Source organism: Musa acuminata, chromosome BXJ3-2 (genome assembly GCF_036884655.1).
Source record: "Musa acuminata AAA Group cultivar baxijiao chromosome BXJ3-2, Cavendish_Baxijiao_AAA, whole genome shotgun sequence".
Lineage (NCBI taxonomy): Eukaryota > Viridiplantae > Streptophyta > Magnoliopsida > Zingiberales > Musaceae > Musa > Musa acuminata.
Window position 1 is genome coordinate 18,006,829 of NC_088350.1, and position 23,899 is coordinate 18,030,727.

The 23,899-nt window shown below is 39.3% G+C and overlaps 1 protein-coding gene across 5 annotated transcripts in view; it reads right to left on the reverse strand.

Moving 5' to 3' along the window:
• The window catches only part of LOC135632116 (alpha-N-acetylglucosaminidase-like), a 37,118-nt gene that overhangs the window by 8,684 nt on the left and 4,535 nt on the right, over window positions 1-23,899 (reverse strand). For 4 of the 5 annotated variants that reach the window (XM_065140524.1, XM_065140526.1, XM_065140528.1 and 1 more), the window contains 3 exons: window positions 22,338-22,443; window positions 18,350-18,435; window positions 18,093-18,187 (listed from right to left, as the gene is read on the reverse strand). The gene's annotated coding sequence lies outside the window, so the exon portion shown is untranslated. The remainder of the gene's footprint in view (window positions 1-18,092; window positions 18,188-18,349; window positions 18,436-22,337; window positions 22,444-23,899) is intronic. The other variant, XM_065140527.1, reaches the window with a different exon arrangement.

Consider the following 23,899-nt stretch of genomic DNA (forward strand, 5'->3'; position numbering starts at 1 on the left):
CATGGAGCTAATATGTTGGGAATGGTCAACATTTTGAATTTTCGAGATGGTGCGCAAAAAACCAATTGAACTTCGATTTTTCGTAAAATTTATGACTGTCACATCTTTTTCCGAAACTATTATTATATTTACTACCCTAGGGCAAATATGTTGGAAGTGATCAATTTTTTGAATTTTTGATATGGTGCGCAAAAAATCGATCGAACCTCGACATTGCGAAAACTTTTAACTATCACGTTTTTTTTCTAAAACTATGCTCGTACGACATCTCATGGACAAATATGTTTGGAATGATCAATTTTTTGAATTTTCGAGACGGTGTGTACAAAACCAATCCAACTTCGACTTTATGCAAAATTTATGGCTATAAGTTTGTTTCTGAAACCAAGCTTATATAACTAACTTCCTTTGGGCTAATATGTTGGGAATGGTTATTATTTTGAATTTTCAAGATAGTGCGCAAAAACAGTTCGAACCTCAACTTTGCGCAAACTTTATGATCGTTTCGTTTTTGCGAAAACTGAATTATACAAATTCCATAGGTCTAATATGTTGGGCATGATCTATGTTTTGAATTTTTGAGATAGTGCTAAAAAATCAACCAAACCTCGACTTTGCACAAATTTTATGATCGTCATGGTTTTTTGCGAAACTAGGCTCACGCAACTTCCATAATGCTAAGATGTAGGGAATGGTCAAAATTTTGAATGTTTGAGATGGTGCGCAGAAAACCGATTGAACCTAGACTTTGTGCAAATATTATGACTGACATAATTTTTTATGAAAAAATGCACAAACGACTTCGCCCGGGCAAATAAGTTGATAATGATCAATTTTTTGAATTTTCAAGAATGTGCAAACAACATATCAAACCCCGACGTTGCACAAACTTTATGACGGCCATGTTTTCGTGCGAAACTAAGCTTATAGAACTTTCCGAAAGTTAATATTTGGGAAATTGTCAAAATTATAAATTTTTTATAGGGTCCACAAAAAACAATCGAATCTCGGCTTTGGGGAACCTTTATGATCCTCTTTTTTTTTTTGTGAACCTAAGCTTATACAACTTCCCTTGGGTAATAGTAAATATTTTAAATTTTCGAGATAGTACACAAAAAACCAATCGAGCCTCGACTTTGCAAAAGCTTTATGACCATCATAGGTTTTTCCTGAATCCATGCATATACAATTTCCCTAGGGCTAAAATCCCAGTGATTGATAGTTCTCTACCAGAGAAGAGGTAGGGAGGCGACCCTTGCGATAGGAGGCGAGAAGAGACTGAGGGCAAGGGCACCTCATGGACAGCACACACTCCCGTGCCTTTAATGGCGAGTGCGAGGGTGACTTAGGGCAGGGGCGACAGTTGCTTCTCCCTAGGGCTATCTACTTGGCTTGTACAAATTTTCTTGAGATAATATGTTGGGAATAGTCAACATTATGCCCAAATTTTCTTGAGCTAATATGTTAGGAATGGTCAATAAAATTTCGAGACGGTGCATAATAAACCAATTGAACCTCGACTTTGCGCAATCTTTATGACCGTCAAGTTTTTCTATGAAACCATTCTCATAGGACTTCACTAGGGCAAATATTTTGGGAATGATCAATTTTTTGAATTTTTGAGATGGTCCAAAAAGAATCTATCAAACCTTGACATTGTGCAAAATTTATGACCTCCACGTTTTTTAACGAAGCCCAGCATATACGACTTCTCGAAGGCAAATTTATTGGGAATTGTCAATATTTTAAATTTTTAAGAGGGAACACAAAAAACCGATCGAACCTTAACTCTTTGCAACCTTGATGACCATCACATCTTTTGGCAAAACCCAGCTTAAACAACTTCTCTAGATCTAATATGTTTGGAATGGTCAATATTTCGAATATTTGAGATGGTGCACAAAAAACTGATCGAACCTCGACTTTGCGTAAACTTTATAACCGTCATATTTTTTTGAAAAACTAAGCTTAAACAACTTCCATGGAGCTAGTATGTTGGGAATAGTCAATATTTTGAATTTTCGAGATGGTGCGCAAAAAACCAATTTAACTTCGATTTTTCACAAAGTTTATGACTGTCACGTCTTTTTCTGAAACTATGCTTATATTGACTACCCAGGAGCAAATATGTTGGGAGTGATGAATTTTTTGAATTTTTGAGATGGTGCACGAAAAATCGATCAAACCTCGACATTACAAAAACTTTTAACTATTAGGTTTTTTTTCAAAAACTATGCTCGTACAACATCTCATGGACAAATATGTTTGGAATGATCAATTTTTTGAATTTTCGAGACGGTGCGTACAAAACCAATCCAACTTCGACTTTATGCAAAATTTATGACTATAAGTTTGTTTCTTAAACCAAGCTTATACAACAAACTTCCTTTGGGCTAATATGTTGGGAATGGTTATTATTTTGAATTTTCAAGATGGTGCACAAAAACTGTTCGAACCTCGACTTTGCACAAACTTTATGACCGTTTCTTTTTTTGCGAAAACTGGCTTATACAACTTCCATAGGTCTAATATGTTGGGCATGATCAATGTTTTGAATTTTGGAGATAATGCTCTAAAAAACCGACCAAACCTCGACTTTACGCAAGTTTTATGATCGTCATGTTTTTTTACGAAATCAGGCTCACACAACTTTTATAATGCTAAAATGTAGGGAATGGTCAAAATTTTGAATGTTTGAGATGGTGCGTAGAAAATCGATTTAACCTAGACTTTGTGCAAATATTGTGACTGAAATAATATTTTGTGAAACAATGCACAAACGACTTCGCTCGAGCAAATAAGTTGATAATGATCAATTTTTTGAATTTTCAAGAATGCACAAACAACTGATCAAACCCCGACGTTGCACAAACTTTATGACGGCCATGTTTTCGTGCGAAACTAAACTTATACAATTTTCTGTAAGCTAATATTTGGGAAATTATCAATGTTGTAAATTTTTGAGAGGGTGAACAAAAAACAATCTAATCTCGACTTTGGGCAATTTTAATGATTATTATTATTTTTTTAACCTAAGCTTATACAACTTCCCTTGTGCAAAAGTGATGGGAATGGTAAATATTTTAAATTTTCGAGATAGTGCATAAAAAACCAATCGAGCTTCGACTTTACAGAAGATTTATGACCATCATATTTTATTCCAGAATCCAGGCATATACAATTTCCCTAGGGCAAAAATCCCAATGATTGATAGTTCTCAACCAGAGAAGAGGTAGGGAGGCGACCCTTGCGATAGGAGGCGAGAAGAGACAGAGGGCAAGGGCACCTCGCGGGCAACACACACTTCCGTGCCTTTAATGGTGTGTGCGATGGTGATTTAGGGCAGGGGCGACATTTGCTTATCCCTAGGGCTACCTATTCGGCTTGTACAAATTTTCGTGGGCTAATATGTTGGGAATTGTCAACAATATGCCCAAATTTTCTTGGGCTAATATGTTAGGAATGGTCAATAAAATTTCGAGACAGTGCATACAAAACCGATTGAATCTCGACTTTGCGTACTCTTTATGACCGTCAAGTTTTTCTGTGAAACCATCCTCATAGGACTTCACTAGGGCAAATATTTTGGGAATGATAAATATTTTGAATTTTTGAGATAGTGCAAAAAGAACCTATCAAACCTTGACTTTGTGCAAAATTTATGACCACCACGTTTTTTTACGAAGCCCAGCATATACGACTTCCCAACAGCAAATTTATTAGTAATTGTCAATATTTTAAACTTTTTAGAGGGAGTACAAAAAACCGATCGAACCTTAACTCTTTGCAAGCTTGATGAACATCACATCTTTTGGCAAAACCCAGCTTAAACAACTTCTCTAGAGCTAATATGTTTAGAATCGTCAATATTTCAAATATTTAAGACGGTGCACAAAAAACTAATCGAACCTCGACTTAGCGTAAACTTTATAACCGTCATATTTTTTTGAAAAACTAAGCTTAAACAACTTCCATGGAGCTAATATAATGGGAATAGTCAATATTTTGAATTTTCGAGATGGTGCGTAAAAAACTAATTGAACTTCGATTTTTCGCAAAGTATATGACTGTCACGTCTTTTTCCGAAACTATGCTTATATTGACTACCCTAGGGCAAATATGTTAGGAGTGATCAATTTTTTGAATTTTTAAGATGGTGCACAAAAAATCGATCGAGCCTCGACATTGCAAAAACTTTTAACTATCACGTTTTTTTTCTAAAACCAGGCTCGTACGACATCTCAGGGACAAATATGTTTGGAATGATCAATTTTTTGAATTTTCGAGACGATGCGTAGAAAACCAATCCAACATCGACTTTATGAAAAATTTATGACTGTAAGTTTGTTTCTGAAACCAAGCTTATACAACAAACTTCCTTTGGGCAAATATGTTAGGAATGGTTATTATTTTGAATTTTCAAGATGGTGCGCAAAAACTGTTCGAACCTCGACTTTGCGCAAACTTTATGACCGTTTCTTTTTTTGCGAAAACTAGCTTATACAACTTCCATAGGTCTAATATGTTAGACATGATCAATGTTTTGAATTTTTAAGATAATGCTAAATAAACCGACCAAACCTCGACTTTGCGCAAATTTTATGATCGTCATGTTTTTTTGCGAAACCAGGCTCACACAACTTCCATAATGATAAGATGTAGGGAATGGTCAAAATTTTGAATGTTTAAGATGGTGCTCAGAAAACCAATTGAACCTAGACTTTATGCAAATATTATGACTGACATAATTTTTTGTGAAACCATGCACAAACGACTTCGCTAGGGCAAATAAGTTGATAATGATCAATTTTTTGAATTTTCAAGAATGCGCAAACAACTGATCAAACCCCGACGTTGCACAAACTTTATGACGGCCATGTTTTCGTGCGAAACTAAGCTTATACAACTTTCCGAAAGCTAATATTTGGGAAATTATCAAAATTGAAAATTTTTTAGCGGGTCCACAAAAAAAATCGAATCTCAACTTTGGGCAATCTTAATTATCGTCATTTTTTTTTTTTGAACCTAAGCTTATACAACTTCCCTTGTGCAAAAGTGATGGGAATGGTAAATATTTTAAATTTTCGATATTGTGCTCAAAAAATCAATTGAGCCTCGACATTGCATAAGCTTTATGACCATCATATTTTTTTCCAGAATCCATGCATATACAAATTCCCTAGGGCTAAAATCCAAATGATTGATAGTTCTGTACCAGAGAAGAGGTAGGGAGGCGACCCTTGCGATAGGAGGCGAGAAGAGACGGAGGGCAAGGGCACCTCGCGGGCAGCACACACTCCCGTGCCTTTAATAGCGAGTGCGATGGTGACTTAGGGCAGGGGCGACGGTGGCTTCTCCCTAGGGCTACCTACTTGGCTTGTACAAATTTTCTTGAGATAATATGTTGGGAATAGTCAACATTATGCCCAAATATTCTTGGGCTAATATGTTAGAAATGGTCAACATTATGCCCAAATATTCTTGGGCTAATATGTTAGGAATGGTTAATAAAATTTTAAGACGGTGCATAAAAAACCGATTGATCATTGACTTTGCGCAATCTTTATGACCGTCAAGTTTTTCTGTGAAACCATTCTCATAGGACTTCACTAGGGCAAATATTTTAGGAATGATCAATTTTTTGAATTTTTGAGATGGTCCAAAAAGAACCTATCAAACCTTGACTTTGTGCAAAATTTATGACCGCCAAGTTTTTTAACGAAGCCTAGAATATACGACTTCCCGAATGCAACTTTATTGGGAATTATCAATATTTTAAACTTTTGAGAGGAAGCATAAAAAATCGATCGAACCTTAACTCTATGCAAACTTGATGACCGTCACTTTTTTGGCAAAACCCAACTTAAACAACTTCTCTAGAGCTACTTTGTTTGGAATGGTCAATATTTCGAATATTTGAGACGGTGCAAAAAAAACTGATCGTACCTCGACTTTGCGTAATCTTTATAACCGTCATTTTTTTTTTTAAAACTAAGCTTAAACAACTTCCATGGAGCTAATATGTTGGGAATAGTCAATATTTTGAATTTTCGATATGGTGTGCAAAAAACCAATTGAACTTCGATTTTTCATAAAGTTTATGACTGTCACATCTTTTTTCGAACTATACTTATATTGACTACCCTAGGACAAATATGTTAGGAGTGATCAATTTTTTGAATTTTTGAGATGGTGCGCAAAAAATTGATCGAACCTCGACATTACAAAAACTTTTAACTATCACGTTTTTTTTCTAAAACTATGCTCATACGACATCTAATGGACAAATATATTTGGAATGATCAATTTTTTAAATTTTCGAGACGGTGCGTACAAAACCAATTCAACTTCGACTTTATGTAAAATTTATGGCTATAAGTTTGTTTCTAAAACCAAGCTTATACAATTAACTTCCTTCGGGTTAATATGTTGAGAATGGTTATTATTTTGAATTTTCAAGATGGTGCACAAAAACTGTTCGAACCTCGACTTTGCGCAAACTTTATTATTGTTTCGTTTTTGCGAAAACTGGCTTATACAACTTCCATAGGTCTAATATGTTGGGCATGATCAATGTTTTGAAATTTTGAGATAATGCTCAAAAAACCGACCAAAACTCGACTTTGCACAAATTTTATGATCATCATATTTTTTTGCGAAACCAGGCTCACACAACTTCCATAATGCTAAGATACCGGGAATGGTTAAAATTTTGAATATTTGAGATGGTGCGCAGAAAACCGATTGAACCTAGACTTTGCACAAACTTTATTACGGCCATGTTTTAGTGCGAAACTAAGCTTATACAACTTTCCGAAAGCTAATATTTGGGAAATTGTCAATATTGTAAATTTTTGAGAGGGTGAACAAAAAACAATCGAATCACGGCTTTGGGCAATCTTAATGATCGTCATTTTTTTTTTGTGAACCTAAGCTTATACAACTTCCCTTGTGCAAAAGTGTTAGGATTGGTAAATATTTAAAATTTTTGAGATAATGCAAAAAAACCAATTGAGCCTCGACTTTGCAAAAAGTAATATGATCATCATAATTTTTTCCAGAATCCAGGCATATACAATTTCCCTAGGCCTAAAATCCCAGTGATTGATAGTTCTCTACCAGACAAGAGGTAGGGAGGCGACCCTTGCGATAGGAGGCGAGAAGAGACTGAGGGCAAGGGCACCTCGCGGGCAACACACACTCCCGTGCCTTTAATGGCGAGTGCGAGGGTGACTTAGTGTAACGGATAAACTTCTAAACAAGATGTTGGATGTAATGCTTATGTGTGTCCGTGTCTTTTGGCATGTTCATGCCTTGTACAGCATATAAAGGGGCGGCCGAAGGCTTCAAAGTCCCATTTGAGTTAGGTTGGTGGCCTCTTTAGGCTTGTAAATAAAGGTTATATCATGTGGACACGTGCGAGAGCTTTTCGGTCTGTAATGGACCATTTTACCCTTTGTTGTGCCACTGTTCAGAGCTTGTAAAGTCTGTTTGTAATTTGCATTGTCTATAAAGTGTTTTTCGGACATGTTTGCTTGTGGATCCCGAGTGAGGCGTTCTCTTTAACCCGTTCTCTCTTTGGTTGGTCCTAAAGGACAATAGGAGGCTTCGGGGAGGCTGACCTTTGCGGACGGACGCGCGAGGGTGCCGCACGACTTAGGCAAAACCAGCTAAGTCCGTGACACATGTATCAGAGCGGGACAAGCACTCATAGAAACACTTAGCATGCAAACGTGGGGGACCTAGCGGGACTGCATTGAGGGCAGTCAGCACACGCGCGACCGTTTGGGGGAAAACAGGCATGGAGATGTAGGGAAAAGGAGTCGCTCAGAGGAGCGGGCATCTGAGATTGGCATTCAGAGGAATGGCCAACCCTTCGCGCAAGAGGCACCACAAGAACAGGCAAGCTTGGAAGAATGTGGAGCGTACAAAGGTTGGGATGGCTGAGTTTGAGCTACGGCTCAACGTTGACAACCATACTTGATGGTGCTCAAGCCAAGCGAGGCGCTTGGTAAAGGATGAGACCATCCAAGGTGGAATAAGTTGCTCAACGACCAAAAGAGTTATGCAAAGCTCACAAAGGTGAGGGGAATTGCGAACTCGAAGAATTTGGTACTCATGCATGGGCTTATATGCGGACGATGGAATGTTCGTGGCCATCCAAAGGCGACCGAAACTCGGCGCCATTGAGCATTGAAACTTTCTCTTCGGCATGTGAAGGATACGTCCGTAGGAGGCTGAAGTGTGCAATGAGTTCAGCATGTTGCTAGGCCTTGAGGGGTGCAGCGGGGGCTGTATTGACGGAGAGTCGCAATCTAGTAAGTGCATTTGCAGGAGGCAGAACAATGCACAGTTTGTTCAGCAGATCGGAGTAGTCCAAGGGGATGGTGGTCTCCGAAATGAAGAAAGATATTGCTCCAATGGGACAGTTATCCAGGAGGGGTAAGTCCCGGCTCTCTAGAGGGAGAATCATGTGAGACGGACCTCACAAGTTGAGGAGGAGTACCTCAACAAACAACAACTCCACGAAGCTCAATGGACTGAGTAAGCGGCGAGGAGTCGTCGCATGATCTCGCTTGAGAGAATGCATTGGTGGATGCATGGCGAGATCAAGTGGGGGAGCGACCCAAAGCAACTTAAATGAAGGCACACTTGGAGTCGATGTGGAGATCGGACTCAAGGGAGGGCTAACCCGTGGAATGGTGGGCGCGAGGGCCACCATCGACTCAATGCAAAAACGAGGAGCGGAGCAACTTGGGTGTAACTTGGCGAAGTACCCAAGCCGCATAAAGGGAGCCAGCATAGAAGTTGGAACGTGGAGCAGAGGCACAGTGCTTTCCTTAGACAGAGGTCAAGGACATGAACTCTTGCAGAGGCAAGAGTAGGATCATGTTGTTTCATGGGTCCTTCATTCTGACGGAGCGGACTCATCTTGCATGGTACCAAAGACGAAGGGAGCTTCGGGGCACATGCACCTTATCTCGGAGAAGCATTTGATGGAGGAACTAAGGCGACTCAATTTGCGGAGGCAAAGTTGGGTTCAAAAGGCCTTAGCATGGGGCAAGAGGACGCAGAGATGGGTACTCTTGAAGAATATGTTGTGGCAGCGGAGATTGTGCAGGTAGGGGCAGAGGCCCAGGATCCAGACAATGGTGCACAAATTACAATGAAGTCGGTGGACTTCGGGAGCTACTAGGCGACGGACTGTCCTAGAGCGGTGCTTCATCTAGGTGTGACCCAAGAGTCGGTGGATGAAGGTCGATTGCCAAAGGAGCGAACAAAATCGAAGGTGGAGGAGACCCTGCGATGTATTGGCAGAGGCCACACATGTAGGGTTCACAATTCGAGTTTATTCCACAAGGATCAGAATGCAATGGAGATGTCACCAGGAGGCGACATGGTGCAGCGGATCGTGGTGGAACAGTTCGTGGCAATGCGATACACACGACTTAAGTCCCGGGAGGGACTTGATCATATGGAGGTATGATCGGGAGCTACTGGGAGCTCCACTTCGGTGAACAACACGACGGCAAGAAGGGCTATGGATTCAAGGAGTGAAGGCCATGGTACCGCAGAGGCGGGTCTTCCGTACGTGCATCGAATTTTGCATCGGATGAAAACCTTGGCCATCAGCATATGGGGGCTGGGTTCCACCAAGGGAAAAGTTCGAATGCAAGTACCAGTGAGTTCCATGGGAGGAACTTGATCATGCAGAGGTATGATCGAAGCAGCTGGAGAGTTGGACTGCTCCAGAGCTCACATTCGCTTAAGGGAGCCCGGCAAGTCAGAGGACAAGGCCGAGTAAGCGAACGTTGCTACTAAGGAAGCTAAGGAGAACAGAATCAGTGCAAACCCTACAACGTGATGGCAGAGGCCATGCATGGGAGTTGCAGTCTGTCTTTCCATCGACCAAACGGACTGCTTGGAGAACACAGAGGTGTTGAAGCAAGGGGTCGAAAGGGGCGAGGAAGCGACGACAAGTCCAGAGGGACTTAGCTACTCAAAATCAAGCATCAGTTAGAATGGAGGTGGACTCAGAGGAGTGCCACGGAGACATATCTACTGATCGTGAAGAAAAGGGATGCAGATGCGAGGCGACGGATAGTAGGGCCATGGGCATGGCAGCGCCATGGTACCGTAGAGGCGGGACTTCCGTGAAAGTCATTGATCCCTTGCTCTCATGGAGGGAGAGCGCTTGGTCGTGAAAGGGGCCGAGGAGGTGGAGAATGCAGAGGCAATCTCCAAGTACCGAGACAAGGCTAAAGGGCAGAGGCCGAAGAACTTCGTAAGACCGGTGTCAATGTGCTTCTCATCAAAGATAGCCGAAAGTGAAGGACTTCGGGTCATGCAAGAGTGCATAACCAAGGAACGAAGCAGGCAGTACGCGGTGCTGTACCTTTGCTACTCAGAGGAGTAGGCGGCAGGGTTGATGGAGAAGACGGTACAATCCCAGAGGCGACCAAACCTATGAGAGAATTACTCCAAGTTGGGGTGAAAACTTCCTGCATTCCAGAAGTTCAATGGCATTGAGAAGGTGAATCAAAGTAACTAACTCAACGCAAGGAGTGCAAACACTTCAAGTGCTTCAGAAGTGTGAGCAAAGAGCAGGCGAAGGCCAGTAACCAGCTCGATGCATGAAGTACAACCTCGAGGAGGCGGGCGAAGTCAAGTAACTTTTGCCTTCTCAACCCTTAAGAGAATGGGCGAAACCGAGTATCCCAATTCTCTTATCTATCCAGCAGAGGAGCTCTGCACAAGTTCAAAGACCCTTCGAAGATAATGGAAGACAATAGTTGTCAAATCCTCACCAATGGTGATCAGTGCTACTGAGAGTAGATTGTCCGCTTCATTTCCCAACGAAATGCCAATCGAAAGCGGAAGTGATGCGAACCTACTTGGATGTGACAACTAAGTGAAAGAAGAGTCAATGAGCAAATTTTGTGGAGGAAGGACCCAAAACTTCAGAAGTTTGCGAGATGATGCTCGTTAAAGCTCCAACAAGCATCCACCCAGTTCAAGCAGCATGTGGCATTTGAGAGACTAGCGCAGTAAGGATGGTCTTTTCCTTCATCTGGGAGATCCACAGGAATCAACAAGGATCAACACAACTCAGCCAACCCCACACCAGAGTCAAAGTCATTGGCGAGTTGAAGCAGCATGGCGGATCAAAGGTTCGACTACTCAAAAACAGCAGCGGAGAGCAACTGGGAGCCAGGAGGCGCATTGCAGCTGGAGCGAAAGATTGAAGACTCAGCAAAGGCAAAGATTTGCAGTGTTCACAAAGGCTTCGACGAGGACGTCGAAGGGATAAGTAGGGGAGAATGTAACGGACAAACTTCTAAACAAGATGTTGGATGTAATGCTTATGTTCATGCCTTGTACAGCATATAAAGGGACGGCCGAAGGCTTCAAAGTCCCATTTGAGTTAGGTTGGTGGCCTCTTTAGGCTTGTAAATAAAGGTTGTGTCATGTGGACACGTGCGAGAGCTTTTCGATCTATAATGGACCATTTTACCCTTTGTTGTGCCACTGTTCAGAGCTTGTAAAGTCTGTTTGTAATTTGCATTGTCTATAAAGTGTTTTTCGGACATGTTTGCTTGTGGATCCCGATTGAGGCGTTCTCTTTAACCCGTTCTCTCTTTGGTTGGTCCTAAGGGACAATGGGAGGCTTCGGGGAGGTTGACCTTTGCGGACGGACGCGCGAGGGTGCCGCACGACTTAGGCAAAACCAGCTAAGTCCGTGACATTAGGGCAGGGGCGACGGTGGCTTCTCCCGGGGGCTACCTACTTGGCTTGTACTAATTTTCTTGGGCTAATATGTTGGGAATGATCAACATTATGCCCAAATATTCTTGGGCTAATATGTTATGAATGGTCAATAAAATTTCGAGACGGTGCATAAAAAACCGATTGAACCTCGACTTTGTGCAATTTTTATGACCGTCAAGTTTTTCTGTGAAACCATTCTCATAGGACTTCACTTGGGCAAATATTTTGGGAATGATCAATTTTTTGAATTTTTGAGATGGTCCAAAAAGAACCTATCAAACCTTGACTTTGTGCAAAATTTATGACCACCATGTTTTTTATCGAAGCTCAGCATATACGACTTCCCGAAGGTAAATTTATTGGGAATTGTCAATATTTTAAATTTTTTAGAGGGAGCACAAAAAACCGATCGAACCTTAACTCTTTGCAACCATGATGGGCGTCACGTCTTTTGGCAAAACCCAGCTTAAATAACTTCCCTAGGGCTAATATGTTTGGAATTGTCAATATTTCGAATATTTGAAACGGTGCAAAAAAACTGATCGAACCTTAACTTTACGTAAACTTTATAACCGTCATATTTTTTTGAAAAACTAAGCTTAAACAACTTCCATGGAGCTAATATGTTGGGAATGGTTAATATTTTAAAATTTCGAAATAGTATGCAAAAAACCAATTGAACTTTGATTTTTCGTAAAGTTTATGACTGTCACGTCTTTATCCGAAACTATGCTTATATTGACTACCCTAGGGCAAATATGTTGGGAGTAATCAATTTTAAAATTTTTGAGATAGTGCGCAAAAAATCGATCGAACCTCAACATTGCAAAAACTTTTAACTATCATGTTTTTTTTCTAAAACTATGCTCGTACGACATCACATGGACAAATATGTTTGGAATGATCAATTTTTTTAATTTTCGAGACGGTGCGTAGAAAACCAATCCAGCATCGACTTTATGCAAAATTTATGATTGTAAGTTTGTTTCTGAAACCAAGCCTATACAACAAACTTCCTTTGGGCTAATATATTGGGAATGGTTATTATTTTGAATTTTCAAGATGGTGTGCAAAAACTGTTCGAACCTCGACTTTGCGCAAACTTTATGACCGTTTCTTTTTTTGCGAAAACTGGCTTATACAACTTCCATAGGTCTTAATATGTTGGGCATGATCAATGTTTTGAATTTTTGAGATAATGCTAAAAAAATCGACCAAACCTCGACTTTGCGTAAATTTTATGAGCGTCATGTTTTCTTACGAAATCAGGCTCACACAACTTCCATAATACTAAGATGCAGGGAATGGTCAAAATTTTGAATGTTTAAGATGGTGCTCAAAAAACCAATTAAACCCTGACTTTGTGTAAATATTATGACATACATAATTTTTTGTGAAACCATGCGCAAACGACTTCGCTAGGGCAAATGAGTTGATAATAATCAATTTTTTGAATTTTCAAGAATACGCAAACAACTGATCAAACCCCGACGTTGCACAAACTTTATGACGATCATGTTTTCGTACGAAACTAAGCTTATACAACTTTCCGAAAGCTAATATTTGGGAAATTATTAAAATTATAAATTTTTGACAGGGTCCACAAAAAACAATCGAATCTCGGCTTTAGGGAACCTTTATGATCGTCATTTTTTTGTGTGACCCTAAGCTTATACAACTTCCCTTGGGCAATAGTAAATATTTTAAATTTTCGAGATAGTGCCCAAAAAACCAATCGAGCCTCGACTTTACAAAAGCTTTATGACCATCAGATGTTTTTCCAAAATCCATACATATACAATTTCCCTACGGCTAAAATCCCAGAGATTGATAGTTCTCTACCAGAGAAGAGGTAAGGAGACGACCCTTGCGATAGGAGGCGAGAAGAGACTGAGGGCAAGGGCACCTCGCGGGTATCACACACTCCCGTGCCTTTAATGGCGAGTGCGAGGGTGACTTAGGGCAGGGGCGACGATTGCGTCTCCCTAGGGATACCTACTTGGCTTGTACAAATTTTCTTGAGATAATATGTTGGGAATGGTCAACATTATGCCCAAATTTTCTTGGACTAATATGTTAGGAATGGTCAATAAAATTTTGAGACGGTTCATAATAAACCGATTGAACCTCGACTTTGCGCAATCTTTATGGCCGTCAAGTTTTTCTGTGAAGCCATTCTCATAGGACTTCACTAGGGCAAATATTTTGGGAATGATCAATTTTTTGAATTTTTGAGATGGTCCAAAAAGAACCTATCAAACCTTGACTTTGTGCAAAATTTATGACCGCCACGTTTTTTAACGAAGCCCAGCATATACGACTTCCTGAAGGTAAATTTTTTGGGAATTGTCAATATTTTAAATTTTTGAGAGAGTGCACATAAAATCGATCGAACCTTAACTCTTTGTAAACTTGATGACCGTCACGTCTTTTGTCAAAACCTAGCTTAAACAACTTCTCTAGAGCTAATATGTTTGGAATAGTCAATATTTCGAATATTTGAGACGGTGCGCAAAAAACTGATCGAACCTCGATTTTGCGTAAATTTTATAACCGTCATATTTTTTTGAAAAACTAAGCTTAAACAACTTCCATGGAGCTAATATGTTGGCAATAATCAATATTTTGAATTTTCGAGATGGTGCGCAAAAAACCAATTAAACTTCGATTTTTCGCAAAGTTTATGACTACCACGTCTTTTTCCGAAACTATGCTTATATTGACTACCCTAGGACAAATATGTTGTAAGTGATCAATTTTTTGAATTTTTAATATGGTATGTAAAAAATCGATCGAACCTCGACATTGCAAAAACTTTTAACTATCACATTTTTTTTTCTAAAACTATGCTCGTATGACATCTCATGGACAAATATGTTTGGAATGATCAATTTTTTGAATTTTCGAGACGGTGCGTAGAAAACCAATCCAACTTCGACTTTATGCAAAATTTATGGTTATAAGTTTGTTTCTGAAACCAAGCTTATACAACTAACTTCCTTTAGGCTAATATGTTGGGAATGGTTATTATTTTGAATTTTCAAGATGGTGCGCAAAACTGTTCGAACCTCAACTTTGCGCAAACTTTTTGATCGTTTCTTCTTTGCGAAAACTGGCTTATACAACTTCCACAGGTATAATATGTTGGGCATGATCAATGTTTTGAATTTTTGAGATAATGCTCAAAAAATCGACCAAACCTCAACTTTGCGCAAATATTATAATCGTTATGCGAAACCAGGTTCACACAACTTCCATAATGCTAAAATGCTGGGAATGATCAAAATTTTGAATCGTTATGCGAAAACCGATTGAACCTAGACTTTGATACAACTTCCCTTGTGGAAAAGTGTTGGGAAAGGTAAATATTTTAAATTTTCGAGATAGTGTACAAAAAACCAATCGAGCCTCGACTTTGTAGAAGCTTTATGACCATCATATTTTTTTCCAGAATCCAGGTATATACAATTTCTCTAGGACTAAAATCCCAATGATTGATAGTTCTATACCAGAGAAGAGGCAGGGAGGCGACCCTTGCGATAGGAGGCGAGAAGAGACTGAGGGCACGGGCACCTCGCGGGCAACACACACTCCCGTGCCTTTAATAGCGAGTGCGAGGGTGACTTAGGGCAGGGGCGACGGTGGCTTCTCCCTAGGGCTACCTACTTGGCTTGTACAAATTTTCTTTAGCTAATATGTTAGGAATGGTCAACATTATGCCCAAATATTCTTGGGCTAATATGTTAGGAATGGTCAATAAAATTTCGAGACGGTGCATAAAAAACCAATTGAACCTCGACTTTGCGCAATCTTTATGACCATCAAGTTTTTCTGTGAAACCATTCTCATAGGACTTCACTAGGGCAAATATTTTGGGAATGATCAATTTTTTGAATTTTTGAGATGGTCCAAAAAGAACCTATCAAACCTTGACTTTGTGCAAAATTTATGAACGCCAAGTTTTTTAACGAAGCCCAGCATATACGACTTCCCGAATTGCACTGTAGCGCTGCAACCTGTTCGAACATGTATTTTTTTACAAGAAAAACACAAAACCAAGGCAAAACAGACTGTCATGTCTCTGTACAAGCATGCGAAAGCGACGAACGGTTCGTTGAACGAAGTTGTTGCGAGTGCACGACGATCATTCGTGACATAACGGTTGAACTAACTATTGGAACTGATTTGACCCAAATGTTGATTGGTACCATTGAAATCCAACTGTTACCAACCCGCATTGATCAGTAATGGTGACCATATCAGGTGATACATGAGGCATACCATCCGGTACACCAACCTTATAGTGTACCATCCAAAAATGGTTGGTCAGTGTATCAATCAACAGGTGAACCGATACATACCGCTCATCTTGTACCCTTTCAACTGGTATGTCAAACCATCTCACCAATGCTCATCTTGTACCATCCGAAAATGGTTGGTCCACGTACCAATCAGCAGTATGTACCGCTCATCTAGTACACTTTTAGGTAGTACATCAAACCATGCTCACCAATGCTTTACTATTAGGTAAAAGGGTAAAGAAGGAATGGTAGAAAGAAGAAAGTTTTATAGCTTAAATCAAGATGGTATCCAAACATAAAGGCTTGTTTGACCTTCATTTTCATATAAATGTGTAATAGTACTAGCCAAAATTCTTGAGGTTGCTTCAGCCCATCACTAGCACATAAGAGGATTTCTAAAAGCTGAATCAAATAGTGATCAAATGCAACTTTACCTGATATTTCAAATGAAAAAGATTGTCCAAAGCATAAATTATTTTATTGAAAGTTATTGACACACTGACTTGTTTTCTTCATGAGCTCAGACCAAGAGGCTCTGTTGAGACATCCTAATGGTTAGTACGTTATAGCACAATTGATAGATCTCTGATTTGACATCCTAATGGTCAGTGCGTTGTTGCACAATTGATGGATCTCCGATTCGACTCTACGTGTAAGTATCTTGAAAGTCATTTAATATAATGTAAATTTTAAATTTCTTCCTAATTTTCTTATAAAAATTAACAAAATTAAGATAAGACAAATCAATAAACTCTATATCATAAACAACTTACTTATTAAACAAATATTAGAATTTAGTCACTAACTATTCTGTTAAAATAGTCAGTAGTAGCAATATCATCATTGAACCATTGAATCATTAATATATTCGTATAATTTAAATATCCATTCACCAAGGCACATCTCAACACCATCAAGATAGTCACGATTTTATTATATACATCATTACTAGTTATTTTCAATTTCCAATAACCAATCCTTAGTTAGTAAAAAACCAATTTAAGGATTGTTCCTATTGCATTTTGTGTTAGTCAAATAGAGAGTTTGAATTATGTCCTCTTCCCTCGTCTTATTGTTGTTCATTCCCGGGTGTCAACATTACACAATTGATGACTCCGGTAATCAACTTATGTTGCCAATCCCACTAGCATGTAAGAAGGCATAAGTAATATGAACAAGTGAAAACAATGTTATATTTGTTGTGACAATTCTCAAAATATACCTTCAAATCTATTCCCCTTGTCCTTATGTAATTTTGCAATTGGAACATTCCGTAGCAAATTACTGTGTTAATTATGTTGTTTATAATACCATTTCAATCTGCAATAGACTTAGTAAAATTAACTGAGACAGGATACAATAGAATTTATGCCATACAATAGTACTTTGTTTAGTTCATATGATTGGTTTTGAACTCAAATTAAGTGTTATCCTCAAATATTTTGAGACAATAAATGAAAAAAATAATTTTTTTATTTGTTTACCTGTTTGTATAAAATTATATGGCTCAATGTCATTGGAATAAAGCACATTAACCTGTCCAATACAGGTTGGCTTTGTGAGTAAAGTTGCAGCAGGGCATGACATTAATCCCATTTATTCCATTGTTAAGAGTTATTGAACAGTCATGAGAAACAGCCTCGTGTATATGAGAGGAGGGCATACACTCAGTTTCCAAACCTCAACTAATGCAGTCTGTCACATGCATCACGCGATATGTTATAAAACCTTAGCGATTTACAAGCATCAACCACAAAGTAATCTAAACATATAAACTTCACATTACAATGAAAAATAATCAAAGATGTGATGCAAACAATTTTTTCTAATAAATAGATATATAACTTTTTAGAGTCAAAATGTATCCGTTAATTGTGCAAGATTGTGATCTTAAGGACGTTACCAACCTAAAATATTATATTAAGAGAACTTACTAAGATTCAAAATGTATCATGCAAGATTGTGATCTTAAGGATGCCTACAAATATAGAGGATTGAGTTTAAATATTCTTCTAAAATTACCCGGAGTCATTCCAAACGAGTACATCCTAGGAAGAATTTTCTTCTGAAGAACAAGTTGATCATCAAGCCAACTTTGAGGCAGGGGTCCACCCCATCTAGTATCAAGCACAGAAAAAGAATATAAAATAAAAGAATTTAAATTAGTATGTGGTCAAGATTATAAATTTTGCACAACATTTGATTACCAATCAAAACCATGTATATAATCCATTTCTACCATGTACTGAAACTAAAATTAAACAAAATAGTAAACTCACCCATGCAAGTTTCCCATACGTGACCATGAAAGAAATGCAGGCCCCCCGAAAAAATCATCCAGATCTCTACGGCTGATATTATACCTCTAAAAAAGAGTATGAAGACTGTTTAAAAATTAATAATAATTCCAATAACCTGCTAGAGCAATGTGACAAATCTTGATAATCACTATGCAGACAAACAACAAAGAACTCATACAAAACTTAAGTAGGTAATATCATCTAATGGAATTCATGGTAACATAAATTGTAAATATATCCTCTTCTGGTTAAATGATTAGAGATGATCACATGTCATCAATAACCAAGTAGCAAAATAACATAAAATAAAAAGCACATGAAGAGATTAAAGAATAAATGATATCATCCTATCCATGTCAAGCTGAATATCACAAGGAAAATTATTTGCAATGAAGTTTTTATTTTTGTTTTAAGTATTATACCATATGAAGCTTGACAAATTATAAGGGAGTTGCCTATATACCATGTAGTAAGATCACCAAGCATATAATTATTAAAACAACAAGAGGTTCACATTCAGGGATTTCTGTTCACTATTTTGTCAAAACTGCTCCCTATGTAAACTTCTAGACTCCAATATATGGAGTTTCAGCTTCTTGCTCAGTGATCGCACAAGAAAAGAATTGCTAAATGACAATCAGTGTGATAATTACTTTTTAATGCTAACTAGCTTATTAGGTTTTAGGGAAAATCTCTTTCCTAGAAGTATTATAGGTAGAATGGGAAAACTAACTCCAAAGCAGGGTTCTCAATTTCGATATGTACTGCCCGGTACAGGCGGTATGTACCGATCCGAGAGGATATCGGTATGCGGACCACCCTCTACCGGCAGTACCAATGTTTTAATCGGTACCGAGGCATACCGACCTATCATGGACTTAGCTGGTTTTGCCTAAGTCGTGCGGCACCGTTGCGTGTCCGTCCGCAAAGGTCAGTCTCCCCGAAACCTCCCATGGTCCCTTAGGACCTACAAAAGAGAAAACAGGTTAGAGAAAGCGCCTCACTCGGGATCCACAAGCAAACATTTCGGAAAACACTTCATAGCCAATGCAAATTACAAACAGACTTTACAAGCTCTAAGCGGTCCCACAATAAAGGATCCAAAATGGTCCGCTACAGACCGAATATCTCTCACAAGTGTCCACATGACACAACCTTTATTTACAAGCATAAAACGACTACCAAACCCAACTAAAATAGGGTTGTTAAGCCTTCGACTATCCCTCTACATACTGTGCAACACATGAACAAACCAAAAGACACGGACATACATAAGCATTACGTTAAAAGCCCTGTTTACAGTTTTGTCCGTGACATTCTCCCCCACTTATTCCTTCAACGTCCTCGTCGAAGCCTTTGCCGACATTGCAACTCCATGCCTTTGCTAAGTCTTCAATCTTCTGCTCCAGCTGCAATGCGTCTCTTGGCTCCCAGCTGCTCTCCGCTGCTGTTGTTGAGTAGTCGAACTTTTGATCTACCATGCTGCTTCAACTCGCCAATGACTTTGACTCTAGTGTGTGGTTGGCTGAGTTGTGTCGATCCCTGTTGGTCCCTGCGGATCCTTCATATGAAAGAAAAGACCATCCTTACTATGCTTCAGTCTCTCAAATGCCTCATGCTGGTTAAACTGGGTGGATGCTTGTTGGAGATTTAATGAGCATCGCCTCGTAAACTTTTGAAGCTTTCGGGTCCTTCCTCCACAAATTTTGCCTATCGACTCTTCTTTCACTTAGTTGTCACTTCCAAGTAGGTTCGCATCACTTCCGCTTTCGATTGGCATTCTCTTGGGAAATGAAGCAGATAATCTACTCTCAGTAGCACTGATCACCATTGGTGAGGATTTGACAAATATTGTTTTCCATTTTGTTTCTTCGAAGGGGCTTTAAACATATGCAGAGCTCCTCTGCTAGATAGCTAAGAGAATTAGGGTACTCGGTTTCGGCCATTCTCTTAAGAGTTAAGAAGACAAAGGTTATTTGACTTCGCTCGCCTCCTCGAAGGTTGTACTCCATGCATCGAGTTAGTTACTCAATACAGTCCCCGCTACGCCCCTCAAGGCCTAGCAACATACTGAACTGGCTGCACACTTCAGCCTCCTACAAACGTATCCTTCTCATGCTAAAGAGAAAGTTTCAATGCTCTATTGCATTAAGTTTCGGTCGCATTGGGATAGCCACGAACACTCCATCATTCGCATACAAGCCTTTACATGAGTACCGAATTCTTCGAGTTAGCAATTCCCCTCACCTCTGTGAGCTTTGCACAACTCTTTCGGTCACTGAACAACTCATTCTACCTTACATAGTCTCATCCTTTACCAAGTGCCTCGCTTGCCTTAAGCACCATCAAGTATAGTTGTCAACGTTAAGTCGTAGCTCAAACTCAACCATCCCAACCTTTGTGCGCTACGCATTCTTCCCAACTTGCTTATCCTCGTGGTGCCTCTTGCACGAAGGGTTGGTCATTCCTCTGAATGTCAATCTCAGATACCCGCTCCTCTGAGCGACTCCTTTTCCCTACCTCTCCATGCTCGCTTTCCCCTAAACGGTCGCGCGTGCGGGCTGCCCTCAATGCAGCCCCGCTAAGTCCCCCACGTTTGCATGTCAAGTGTTTCTATGAGTGCTTGTCCCGCTCTGATACCATCTGTCATTGACTTAGTTGGTTTTGCCTAAGTCGTGCGGCACCGTTGCGTGTCCATCCGCAAAGGTCAGCCTCTCCGAAACATCTCATGGTCCCTTAGGACCTACGAAAGAGAAAACGAGTTAGAGAAAGCGCCTCACTCGGGATCCACAAGCAAACATTTCGAAAAACACTTCATAGCCAATACAAATTACAAACAGACTTTATAAGCTCTGAACAGTCGCACAACAAAGGATCCAAAATGGTCCACTACAAACCAAATATCTCTCACAAGTGTCCACATGACACATCCTTTATTTACAAGCCTAAAACGGCCACCAAACTCAACCAAAATAGGGTTGTTAAGCATTCGACTGTCCCTCTACATGTTGTGCAACGCATGAACAAACCAAAATACACGGACATACATAAGCATTACATTAAAAGCCATATTTACAGTTTTGTCCGTAACAGACCGGTATCGAGGCGTACTGACCAATACCGCCCTAGATTTCAACTATTGTTGAGGCATGGTAAGTGGAGGTATTTTTAAGTTTTTGGATGTACCATCTGTATACCCTGGCATACCGACGGTATATACCGATACGTGCCGTACCGAGTGGAGCTCAATACGTCGGTACGGACCGGCATTTAAAACCTTGCTCCAGGGTATTGACATTAGATTGACAGCTAGTATCAAATACTGTCAAATCACCAAAGGAACTCCTCATTGTGAGTTGTACACCATAGTTGACCTATTGTTAGTAGAGTCTTAAATCGTCAATGGACTGATGAGAGAGCTAAAAATAATGGTACAGGGATGAGAAGCAAAATATTATCTTGTACAAAAAAACAGCACGCAAAGTTACATCCGTAAGGAACTAACATCTCAAACTATATAAAAAGGATTGTCTAGTGCATACTGGATGCATATCATTCCCTAGCCAGACCTGTACCGGTCGGTACCAGTACACTGGTATGTACGAGTGAAGATGAAGGAGAAGGCGAAGGCACAGTAAAGGAAGGAAGAAAAGGAGGCAATGGAGGAAGAGGAGAATAGGTGTATGCGCTAGGTGGTGCAGAGCAACAATGTACAAGGTCATGACGTGCACGATTAGGGCAAGGGTGCAAACATATTTTTTACATTTTATATGGGTAGGTTGAACTGTCCAAAACGGGGGCAGTCCACATACTGGTTCACACACCAGGACTGTTATGTACATACCAGTCCAGGCAAAACATCATTTGTTGCTCTATGTTTGATAGAAAAGGTACATATATTGAGGTATTATACCTTGACAAACTAATAGCAAAGGACACTGATAAAAGAAAAAGAAAAGTATTGTACCTCAAAAACTTTCTGCCAAATGGCTTCTTGCCCATTGAAAGCAAGTGGTAAGTTGACCCCTTGGAGAACCATCCAATCAATTTCCTTCTCCACCATGCATATGAATCTTAACACAATAAAAAAACAAAGTTCACAACACAGAAGAAACAAATATAAATAGCATACAACTGGGGTGTCATCCCCTAGAATGCCACCCGAGGCAGTTCCAAGGGCTGGCATTTCACATCATAAACTATGCATCAATATCTTAGCCAATTTATCCAAACACCGTAAAGGTTCTAGCAAAATCAAGGGTCGCAAGTACAAGCAACACAAACTCACACTAGAATGTTACCATCATGGACAAATATTAACACAAGGGCATGCCAACATTATGTAAAACGAGTACAAGGGCAGCGCAAAGTAGTAAAAAGCTCACGCAATGTGTCAGTTAAAATGCACTCAATGCACCATGGAAATGCTGGAGAAGTGAAAGCATTTACAAAATATAACCATAAACTAATTGAACTTGTTGTTATATGACAGAATTCAGTGTTTAAAGTAAATTGAACCATTTGCATTAAAAAAAGTTAACTGACAATTTAAATGGATTGACAACACTGATCTAACAACGTGTTGATGGCCGAACAGTTATGGATAGTTATCTGTTGATGACCGATAACTTGGTAGCTAGTTGCTGGAGGGGTCAATAACCAGGTAGTCAGCAGTCAAGAGGTCACCAGGAATGGAACTAAATGGCAACAAACATATGTCATGGTAACTGACTATATATTTTAGATGAGTTTAAGCATACAACAGATGATGACTCTCCATGGTCCAAAGACACTGAAATGACTATAAATCAAATGGCTCAAACTTGCCATTCTTGGAAAATGTCACTTCCTGCTGCCCAACTAATAGTGGAGAGAAATCTATTCATGAAATTAATGATTTATTAAGCATATCCTCATTTCTTTTGCGAAACAATTTTTTACTAGATGCATAATGAAGAAACATTCTAGATAATGTAATCACTAAAAATAGCTAATTGACCTAGATGGACTTAAGGACTATGACATTCTAACAGATTGACTATCTCTTAGCACATGTTTCAGTACGTCTAACTTTTATGATTGTAAAATGTTAGTTAGAACTTGGAGGCAACCACCATGATTGTACATGTAACATCTGCACCTATGTAGCTACTGAATCCACATACAGTACAAACATTTTCTGGCCCATCCAAATTTCAGTTAGAAACATATAGAAAGCACAAATATCCTGAGGCTAGATTATAACAAATTATGGAGTCTGACATGCTTATAGATGGTGACAAGCAACCATGTATAAAGCAGAAAGTGGAGCAAATTAGCACTCAGTTCAGCAAATTTAATCCAAAAAAATCAAACAAAAAAATCTATTTCATTTTTAAATGTGAACCTCCATTATATGCTCTGAAGTGAATGGTATAAAGAATGGAACTTCATGGAGGTTATAATCACGTTAATTTTACCTCTTTGTTCCAGCTTTCGTATTTTATTTTAACTAATAGCTATGTTGTTCAAATAACAATCAGGCAGCTG